The sequence below is a fragment of the Diceros bicornis genome, chromosome 34, assembly GCF_020826845.1.
Source record: "Diceros bicornis minor isolate mBicDic1 chromosome 34, mDicBic1.mat.cur, whole genome shotgun sequence".
In the NCBI taxonomy this organism is placed as follows: Eukaryota; Metazoa; Chordata; class Mammalia; order Perissodactyla; family Rhinocerotidae; genus Diceros; species Diceros bicornis.
The window spans coordinates 24,386,718-24,394,323 of record NC_080773.1 but is presented as its reverse complement, the minus strand read 5'-3'; positions in this window follow the sequence as shown (position 1 = coordinate 24,394,323).

Sequence of the window (7,606 nt, the reverse complement as noted above, 5' to 3'; positions counted from 1 at the left end):
TGCTTAAGGATGTTCTTCATTTGGAAATAATAAATACACACCAAGTGGAAAGAACCAAAATATGCATTTTCATTTAATTTAGTAATCAAAATTCTGAAAAAAAATCACAAAAATATCCTGGGATTCACATATAATAAAACCATTTTGCAAATTTGATTTTCTGAAGCTGTAAATGCCTTAATTTCACTAATCATGTTTCACCATCATACTTTTGGATATGAACAATTTTATTGGTTTCTAAAAAACAATAATTCATAATGAGTCCAACAAATCAGATTTAGTCTAGCTGTAAATGCTAAATACCAATTCTACGTTTATGAGCCAATCAAGAAAATTAATAAAATCAATTAGGTTCTGGGCAGGAACACCTAGTATCATATAAAAATAATGATGATAATAAAAAAAGATAATATATATATACATATATCTTCCTTGTTATAAGGAAAAATAATGAAGAATTAGGTTAAATTGAAGAAAAGAAAAACTATTTAAAATACAGGATGGTAAAGAAATCTCAAATAATTAACCCAACCACAGCGAGATTTGGTGGTTTCAGGCGCTGCTAAGAGGTGCTTACCGCGCCGCCTGGCGGCCGGTGTTGGGATAAAGTCTCAAAGGCGAAAAGAGAACGGAATGCAATAGGCGAGTTCCAGTGGGAGAGTCCAAGCACAGTTCAGCAGTTTTCAATGTGTGATTGGTTAAAACCATTTTTATGGCACTATAAAAGCTTGCTAACATCTCGAAGAACACCTGTTTGGGAAGAATTCTTTTGGGAGATTTTTTTTTTATAATTTTATTTATTTATTCATTTCCCCCAAAGTCCCAGTAGATAGTTGTATGTCATAGCTGCACATCCTTCTAGTTGCTGTATGTGGGACACGGCCTCAGCATGGCCGGAGAAGCGGTGCGTCGGTGCGCGCCCGGGAGCCGAACCCGGGCTGCCAGCAGTGAAGCGCACGCACTTAACCACTAAGCCACGGGGCCGACCCCTGGGACATGTTTAAGAAACACTGGCTTGGGCATTTACGAAAAACCCTCAGCCAACATCATACTCAATAGTGAGGACTGAAAGCTTTCTTCCTAAAATCAGAAGCCAGAAAAGACTGTCTGCCTTCGCCTCTTCTATTTAATACTGTACTGGAAATTCTATCCAGAGCAATTAAGCTAGAAAAATGAATAAAAGATGCCTAAGTTATAAAGGCAGAAGTAAAACTATCTTTATTTGTAGATAACATGATCTTATATGTAGAAAATGCTAAAGAATCCACACTAAAAACCTATTCGAACTAATAAATAAATTCAGCAAAGTTGCAGGATACTAGATCATCACATAAAAACCAGTTGTATTTCTTTACACTAGCAATGAGCAATCTGAAAAGCAAATTAAGAAAACAATTCCCCTGGTGCTGGCCTGGTGGGGTAGTGGTTAAGTTTGTATGCGCTGCTTTGGCACCTGGGTTTGGATCCCGGGCACGGACCTACACACCACTCATCAAGCCATGCTGTGGCGGCATACATATTTTCCCATATGCAAAATAGAGGAAGATTGGCACAGACGTTAGCTCAGGGACAATCTCCCTCACCAAAACATACAAACAAAGAGAAACCAATTCCCCTTACAATAGTATCAAAAAGAATAAAACACTTAAAAACGAACTTGACCAAAGAGAGGAAAGACTTGTACACCAAAACCTACCCAACGTGGCTGAAAGAAAGTAAAGACAACACAAATAAATGGAAAGATACCCTGTATTCCTGGATTGGAAGACAATATGATAAAGATGGCAATGCTCCTCAAAGCAATCTAGAGATTCAGCGCAATCTCTATCAAAATACAAAACAAACCAAAAAACAGCCTTTTTTTTTTTCCAGAAATGGAAAAGATCATCCTAAAATTCATCTGGAATTTCAAGGGACCACGAATACTGAAACAATCTTGGAAAAGAAGAGCAAAGTTGAAGGACTCACACTTTCCGATTTCAAAACTTACTACAAAGCTACCGTAATCAAAACAGTGTGGTACTGGTATAAAGACAGGCATAGAAATCGATGGAACAGGTTGAGAGTCCAGAAATAAACCCACGCATCTATGGCCAATTGATTTTTGACAAGGGAGCTAAGTCCATTCAATGGGGAAAGAAGAGTTTCTTCAACAAGCAATGCTGGAACAACTGGATATCCACATGCAAAAGCTGTACCCCTGTATCACACCATATGCAAAAATGAACTCAAGTGTTCAAAGATCTAAATGTCAGCGCTAAAGCTATAAAACTCTTAGAAGAAAACATAGGGATAAGTTGTCACGACCTTCGATTTGGCAATGGTTTCTTAGGACTCCAAAAGCACAAGCAACAGGAGACAAAGCAGATAAGTTAGACTTCATCAAAATTAAAAATTTTGTGCATCAAAGGACGCTATCAAGAGAGGGAAAAGACAACCCACAGAATGGGAAAAATATTTGCAGATCGTATATCTGATAAGGGTCTAGAATATATAATGACTCCCACAACTTAACAACAGAAAGACAACTCGGTTTAAAGATGGGCAATGAACTTGAATAGACATTTCTCCAAAGAAGATATACCAATGGCCAACACGCACATGAAAAGATACTCCACACATTAGTCATTAGGGAAATGCAAATCGAAACCACAGTGAAACACTACTTCACACCCACTAGGATGGCTATAACAGAAAAAAAAAAAAAAGGCGAATGACAAGTGTTGGTGAGGATGTGGAGAAATGGAAACCTCTGTGCATTGCTGGAGGGAACGCAAAGTAGTGCAGCCGCTGTGGAACATAGTTTGGCAGCTTCTCAAAAAGTTAAGCATAGAGTTATCGTATGATCCAGCAATTCCACTCCTAGGTATATATTCAAAAGAATTCAAAATTAAAAACAGATATTCAAACAAAAACTTGCATATGAAATCAGATAGCAGCATTACTCACAATAGCCTAAAGGTGAAAACAACTCAAATGGCCATCAGTGGATGAATGGACAAGCAAAATATGGTCTCTCCACACAGTGGAATATTATTCGGCCTTAAAAAGGAATGAAGCACTGATAGATGCTACAACACGGCTGAACCTTGAAAACATCATGCTAAGTGAAAGAAGCCAGACACAAAAGGCCACATGTTGTATGAGTCCATTTATATGAAATCTCCAGAATAGGTTAATTTATAGAGACAGAAAGCAGATTAGTGGTTTGCAGGAGGGAGGGAGGGAGGAAATGGGAGGTGACTGCTTAATGGTTTGGAGTTTTCCTTTTGGAATGATGAAAATGTTCTGGAATTAGATAGTTGTGACGGTTGCACAACACTGTGAATGTACTTAATGCCACTGAATTGTATACTTTAAAATGGTGAATTTTATGTTATAAGAATTTTGCACACACAGATAATGTGTTAAGCGTGCTGCCCCGTTAAAGGCTGCCCGTAATAAATAATAGCTAGCATTGTCCGGGGCTTTGTCTGAGCGGGTAGTTGGCACTGACCCTAACCCTAACCCTAGAGTATTTCTTTCATCTCCATTTACAGATGAGTGTGCTAAGATCCAGAGGTCCCTGGCCCAGGTTACTTCAGTGGTAAGGGGCTGGGGAACCCAGGATGTCTCTCCCCCCTCCCACCTGCGTCCACATCCTAAACCAATGCTCATGTTATATGCCCACATTTTGCACGTAATTTCAAAAGATTTACGAGTCCAGCCCTGATTCATTAACGCCTGGTTAAGAACCCCTATTCCCGAGCACGTGCTCATTTCTCGGACCAAGAAGCGGAAGCTTGGTGACAGTGTAGCCAATCGGATGGCTGAAATTTGTTGACGTCACTGGTCGCTAGGCTAAAGGCGCACAGGCGCCCCCGCGCTGACCTTCTGCTCCCGCAGGTGTCCGCCGGCTCCCACCATCCGCCCCCCGCTCTCCTGTCTCGCCCACCCGGGCGGGGCCAAGCGCAGCAGAGCTTGCAGGAGGCGGTGGGCCGAGGCACGGACACCGAGGCGGCGAGGGTACCTGATGAACTGCTGATCGCCCCTTTGGGTCGATGAGGATCTGCAGGTGCAGGTGGCCGCGGGCTCAGGGCCCGAGAGGCTGGCATTGACCTAGGTGGGTGGCCCATGCCCTGGGCCTTCGTTATTGGGAGATGAACAGTCCGAGCGGTCAGGGAAGGCTAATGGGATCCCTCTCCACGCACACACCCAAATCCTAGTGGTCGGGAAATATTTCTTCCAAGAAACTCATTTTAGTATAGGTAAGAGCGTGCATAGCTTATTAGACTTAATCCACACGCCTCCCGGCGCCTTCCCCAGGACAGTAAGGTTTCGTGGTTGAGAACGTGGACTTTGAGGCTAGACTGTGTGGGTTAAAATCCTAGCCTCTCCGTCTTCCAGCTGTGTGGGTTATGGGCAAAGTGACCCCCTCTCCGGGCCTCAGTTTCCCCATCTATAAAATGGGGATCCTATTAGCACCTCACTCGTAGGCTTGTTGGGAGGATTAAATAGGACAGTCGTGCCTGGTACACTGTCCCGGACCCTGCATCAGGGGGCGCCGCAACTCGGGGCACTGAAAGTAGGCGGGGCTCAGCGAGCAGCACAGAGCTGAGGAAACCTGGCCCCGCCCCCGGACACTCTCGCCCCAGGTGAAGCATCTACCCGCCCCGAGGGACCGCTGGGCCTGCTCTGAGACCCGGCACAGGGAATTAATTCATGCCATGAACGTTGCTTAAGCGCCTACTGTCTGCCAGGCCCTGGGCTGAGACTGGGGATCCAGCAGGGAAAAAGTCAAGAGGCCACCTCTGCCCTCCTGGCTCTCACATTCCAATGGAGTGGGATGGCGGGGACAGAGTAAATAGGACACGTTGGTAAAATCGATATTACAAATTATATACTTTCTGTTGTTTAATGTGTTTACATAAATATATTTATGTTATGTTTCTTGTAAAGTATACACTTCTATATTATAAAATATATATTATATATTATTAAGCATATTCACATACTTATATACTATTAAGTATAATATGTTTAGGTCTTATATATTATGAAGTATATTTATGTATCATAAAGTATAATATATTTATACATTTAAATTTATATATTTATAAGTATATATTATTTATATACTTTTGTTATAAAGTCTATAAAATTTGTATGTATGTATGTTAAATAGAGACAAGTGTTGTGGAAAAAAACCAAGCACCGAAGGACAAGGGAGTGTTGGAAGGGAGCGTGATTTTAAATATTGTGGTCAGGAAAAGCCTCACTTAGGTGGCATTTAGGAAACCTTTTTGTTAAGAAAAATGTCAAATGTACAGAAAAGCAGAAAGAATAGCACAGTTCACACCTTATACCAACCGCTGGCATTCAGCAATTTGCCACATTTTGCCACATTTTGCTACACATTTGCTTCTGTCTTAATATTTCCGTATTTGCTGAACCAGGTTAGAGTCCATTTCAGACATTTTCACTCCCTCATGCTTCAGTTGGTGTCTCCCAACAGTGAAGTGTTAACCGAAATAAACAGCTTGATGAGGCAAAAGTGAAATTTTAAAGAAAAAAGATGCTCTCTTAAAAAAAGGTTTGCAAACCAGAGAAGTACAGCTCAACCCCCAAGTTTATAGGTGAGACCCTCTTGGTCTTGGGTTGGCTGGTATTTAAAGGCAAAAGGTGCAGAGTGTGCAAGGCTAAGGCTGAGTCCAGTTCCGCTTGGTCACCCTTTCCAGTTACAGTGTATCTTGTGCAGACTTTCTAAATGTCCTAACTGCAGGGAAAAACTACCCCATTGTTCTCTGGCCAGTTGGGGACAGTCAAGGTTAAAATGTAATTTTTTGTTTCTGCCCATAGAAATGTCTGTGTCTGTGCCTCTGCCCACCGCCTCCTGCAAGCCCTGCTGCACCTCGAGCTGGTCGTGGTAACCGTCACGTTGACTCTGGCCTCATTCTTATCTCTTTCTTTTACCATTTCCCCTGTTGATCATGGGTTCACCAGGGCAACACCTTTGATCAATTTGGGGAGTATTTAGGTCCCTCGATGCCCAAGTGCCCCCTCGGCCATTTGGGTTCCATCCAGTCCCACATAGGCGGCATCAGAGGGTGGCATGGTCTGAACGTGGGTGGTGGCTTGAACCAGCATCATGTGGCTTGCCAGTGGTGGGGTGGTGTCCACACATCAACTGTGCAATGTTTAGTCAGGGGAGGGGGGAACTGTCTGCAAGTTGCTCTCTTATCAGCGGTCCTCCTGTTCTGCAAAACAAGCTCAGAGACTTTGGTTACTTTGTTTCCCATGTCAACCTTGTTGGTATGAGTCACCTTTCACCCTAACCCAGGGAAATTTTAACTCCTTCATTCTTGGTTTTAATCTGCACTGCTTTATGATCATTCCTCAATCTTGGGGAATGAGGGCAAAGACCTCTTTAGCTACTTCCAGCTGTGAAAGGGTGAAGATCAGGGTCAGAGGAATGAAATTGTTCTACCTTTATTTTAAAGTATTTTTTGGTACCAGGTGGGGAGAGTGAGGAATGCTTTGCATGACTAATATTTTTGTACTCTGATCAGTGGCTTTGGAACGACACCTAAGTCCACATTTTATAATTACATAGATGACCAAACATGTTAGCAAAATAGCCCAAAATTTACTATCCCGTCCATAATGGACCTCATTCCTTGGGGAATCTAGGAGAAGAGGCCTGTAAACCAATCAAGGTTAGTGCCTGGAACCTCAAGTGAAATCTGATGAAACAAACAAAAAGAAAAACAAGGTTAATGATTGGAGCAAATTGTGAATTAATTCCTGAGCCCAAGAGGATTTCTAGATGTCAGGGTCAAAGCATGTTTTGCAGTTTGAAATGTCTCTGGTGATGTCATCGTGTGTTCAGGTAAACTTTTTGAGTAGCTTACACAGAAACAGGTATGAAAATTGTCTAAACATGGACTATCATGGTGACCTCTCTTAAGTTTATACCAAGCTGTCCAGCTCCAGTTTGCAGGGCCTCAGGAAAAAAAGGTGGTTTCAGTTCTCAATGATTCCAAATGAAAAGGATGGAAAAAACTGAAAGTGTTAGTTTGGAGATCTGTACCAGATATTTGAGGAAACTAGAGGAATTCAGGATCTAGTCCAGTTCACAGATAAAAAATAAAAACCTCCAAGACAATTAACAGAACTAGAATCCATTATCCACAAATATGTATTATAGTTTTTACTGAAACATAATTTTTCTCTCTATAATCACCCTCACTTTTACCAAAGATAGCCAAGTTAAGACTCATTGGTTTGCAAAATAAGTCTAGTTTTAATAAACTTGGCCCAATTATTTACATAAGTACAGCAAGAATAGCAATTGATCATAAGGCTCTTTTAAATCTGCTTTGCTGGAACTTTTTATAAGGAATCTCAGACTGAGCTTTAAAGACCTCTCGAGGCCAGGAACCCAAGCCAAGGAATTGTCATCAGACTTCCCCTGCAATACCTACAGATTTGGGTGCATTCCTCTCTCTCTCTCTCTCTTTTTTTTTTTTTGGTGAGGAAGATTAGCCCTGAGCTAACATCTGTGCCCATCTTCCTCTATTTTGTATATGGGATGCCTCCACAGCATGGCTTGATGAGCCGTGTATAG